We start from the raw sequence: 4,011 nt of genomic DNA, 5'->3' as shown, positions 1-4,011 counted from the left end.
TTTCATCAGTGGCGTAACTTTGGGTCAGGGTGCCCGGGGGCGAAAGTAGTTCGGGTGCCCCTAACCAAGGATGTGCATGGTGCCGAGCTAATCAATTTTGGTATTGAAAACCATAGACCTACCGAATAACTTACAAATAGTGTTTCAGATTAAATTTATGTTTCAATGCAAGCTAATGCAGTTCATATTAATAAAACAAAATGTTTTCATATTCTCCAATGTCTTTACTTTTGAAGACACGTCACTAGCTGCAGTGACGTAGCTGGTGATTGTGGCGCCCAGGGGCAAGAATACAAAATACCCCCTCTTCCTAAAACAATTGCGTGCGGGCGTGCGAAAATGGGCATAAATGCCACTAATTTGGTCTTAAATGAAGTTGAATTTAGGTCTTTAAAATGCCAATTTATGTTTCAATGCGCGCGAAGCGCGCGAAAAATTTTATGTTGAAGGGGCACCCAAATGAAGAGTAATTCTATGCATGGTGGGTAAAGGTTTCCACTTCTTTCCTATAACAAAGTATTATCGTGTCAAAGGCTATCCAGGCTTGGGTGCCCCTTAGCCCGGGTGCCCGGGGGCGCAGCCCCCCAGAGCCCATAGGAGTTACGCCACTGATTTTCATGACGATGATATTAGGTTTTATTCCTAAATACGTTTTCTCTTGATGGATGCCACAAGTGTAGTATCACAACACAGCTAGCATTCTGCACGCGTCCATATCAATTTTGTGACTCCATTAACTGTGTTTAAATTATTACCAGTGAAATGAGAATATCAAATAAAATCAACTTTATTTCCAAACAACAATAAATAAAAAATGAGTGAAATGGGACTAACAATAGCAATTTTGATGAAATGATGCTGATTAACGTAATTAAAACACTAGTAACATAAGTTAGCCATGCATAATAAATCTAACATTATGCCAGATCTGGGTAAAGGTAATAGTTAGGCTGGGTTGGGCTTGTATAGTTAGAATAAAGGTTTGGGTGGGTGGGTTAGGGTTTGTGTAAGGTAACGTGAGAACCAAAATAAATAAACATTCCTTTAAAAGGATGTGCAATACCACCAGTCGACCATGTTTTGGTTGGGATATTATATGTAGGGAGTATGCAATGCTAGCAAGATATATGTGACGTGTCATGTCAAAAGGAGACACTTTTGGGCAGGATCGTAAATGGAGAAATAGCCAAAATCTGCCCGGGGAGATTTTTTTTCACAATTTGGGTTTGTTGCGAATTTGTGATGTTATTAATGTTTAAAATATTGTCTGATAGTTTCAGACCGGAATATAACTGGCATCTTGTATTTTTTGAGACATTTTTCTAGGTAATTCCTACTGTCAACATTGTCAATAATATTTTTAAAGGCCGATAACTCAATTTCCAATTTTATGGTACCATAACTTACGAACTCAATATCTTCGCTTAGGAATGTCCGATTTCATTGGGGAAAACAGCATTGTGGAGCGAAATATCCCTATATTTAAGATAACAACATTTCACTCAAGTTAGACTATCTTTTGAATAAAGTGCTCAATCCCAAAAGGGAGAGCGTATACAAATTCAAAGAACAGACCTTCCAGAATAGGTAGTCGTTACTCTGAGTTTCATGCCTAAAAGGCAATCGTCAGACGACACGATGAAATGCTTTGGGTGGACTACCATCACTTGGGAATGTGAAAGAATATACATTCCATGGTGTCAACACAGCCAAAGTCTATTCAGAGTCAGTCTGTCTATCGGAGATAGTCAGAAAGTGCTCAACTGCAAAACAGGAGCGTATTAACAACATTTTACTCAAGTTAGACTATCTTTTGAATAAAGTGCTCAATCCCAAAAGGGAGAGCGTATAAAAATTCAATATTTAAGATAATTATGTAAAAACCTCAAAATTGATAACCTGCCCAAAAGTGTCTGCTTTTGACATGACACGTCACATAAGCTATTGATTTGTATGTGTGGGAACACCTGCAGAAATTGTAAATCTTGTGTATGGAGAATAGTAAGGATTTCTATTTGATGTTATATCATGATGGTAGCATTAGATGCTAAGGAGAGCCATTTTGAGCATTACTTTTCGTTGGGAATACGGTACTTTTTGGTAGGGATAGAGGCAATTAGTGTTTTGGGTATGTGTGTATTATTAGTTCTCAGAAAAGTAAATTAAGAGGACGGTAATGAAATAAAATTTGCATTGCATAGCTTGAAGATGAGGGTGTTATTTCTCAAACTTCTGCTTGTGAAAGAGGAGTATGTATACCCGTGCATTTAAAAGAACAGTGACAGTGGCGTAAGCAAGGGGGCCAAGGGGCAGTAAGACATTTTTTCCTCTTAACCGCCATCCCCCCCCAACACCCACACCCCCACCCACCCCATAGGATACTGGTCGCCTTAATATTTAAGATTCTAGGTCTTTTCCCAGCAAACACAAAACGTTTTCGACATCATTCGCCAAAGAAAGGGTATATAAAGGGTATAAAACGTTTTCATAACAGTCACAAACATTTTTGATAACCTCCAACATTAAATGTTAAACTTAAATGTTGACAAAATATTTGGCAAAATATGTTTGCAGAAAAATATTTTACAATAACATGTTAAAAACAGTTTAAAAACAGTGTTGTAGTGTGTTTTCATACATAACGTTTTAAAACGTTTTCATGACCTTTATATAACCCGACATTTTCATATTATTAAAACGTTTTTACCAAAACCAAAAACCCAAAATATAACCTGTTTAAAACATTTTAAAAACGTTTTGTGTTTGCTGGGTTTGTACATTTAGCACATTAAAATGGAAATAGAATAAATTTCGGATTTATATAGCGCCTTCTTACCAGATCTCGGAGGATTCAAAGCGCTGTAATTTCGCTGCCATGATAAATCATCAACATCAGATGGCAACAACTATAGCCGGTTGCGGCCTAATCAGGCGTAGACCTAGTTTTTGATATCCAAACAACAAATTACCGAAAACAGGAACGGCAGAAGGAAACCGGAGATCCCGGAGAATATCTACGAGAGCGAGCATGGATCAGGAGGGGAGAACCGCTGCGCTAACTCGCTCTCCCTTTTATACACATTATTTACCAAATTTTCCCCATGCAAGTTGACTTTCCCCCTCCTCTAAAAAACGTCCTGACTACGCCATTGATCACTAATCAAATACAAATGCAATTTATGGGCAATAAGAATAAAACAGGCTATGGATTTACCTTTCCAGGAGTTAACCCACACTTTTGGGGGCGCACTTTTGGGGGCGCATAGTAGCTCATTTTATTTTCTTCTCAAAGAACGTACGTCGCATATTAACCCTCAATCCTTCTTTTGCTCTCGCTGTCACAAAACCTTAATATGACCGTACTGATATCTATGTATATCAGTATTTTCGACTATATTTATAAATACGTATTTATAAATACGCACGTGATCACCTAGCACCTCTGCGCTGTCATAATAGCTTGTACAGTAAGTCTCGGAATGACCTTCTACATAGCGGGTGGCCTTCCTGTACATTTGAATGCAAAGGCGGTAAACATCGCGAGACTACTGTGCAGCAAAATTGTATGTTTTGTTCAACTTTGTGATTATATTGTTTCCGGTGATGAATATTTTACAAGTTGACACTTGTTGCAATTTTTTTATTCGCATTTCTCCTGTAAAATGACAAATTGTGCTGGTAAAATGCTGGCTCGTACGGTCCTTTTCAGCGTTCAAGCAAAATATTGAGTTCCAATATGCAGCAGATTGATGAAGTATATTTATGAATAGAAGTCTTCTACGCAGCCAATTTGGTTTCGCGTAACCAAACTGGCTGCGGAGGAGACTATACGTTTCCAAACCATCGCGGTACAGCAAACTCTTTTGATGTTCATTGATGTGTGTAAAGAGCGATATTCACCACGAGAAATTGGGAAGATTCGGTTCCCGAGTGATGCTCACAGTTATGTGGGCCATGGAAATTTGTTATTTGCATAATAAATACAATATTAAATCCTTTTCTATAGCACGT

Source organism: Amphiura filiformis, chromosome 4, assembly GCF_039555335.1.
Source record: "Amphiura filiformis chromosome 4, Afil_fr2py, whole genome shotgun sequence".
In the NCBI taxonomy this organism is placed as follows: Eukaryota; Metazoa; Echinodermata; class Ophiuroidea; order Amphilepidida; family Amphiuridae; genus Amphiura; species Amphiura filiformis.
The sequence above is the reverse complement of the archived record's forward strand: the minus strand, read 5'-3'. Positions refer to the sequence as shown.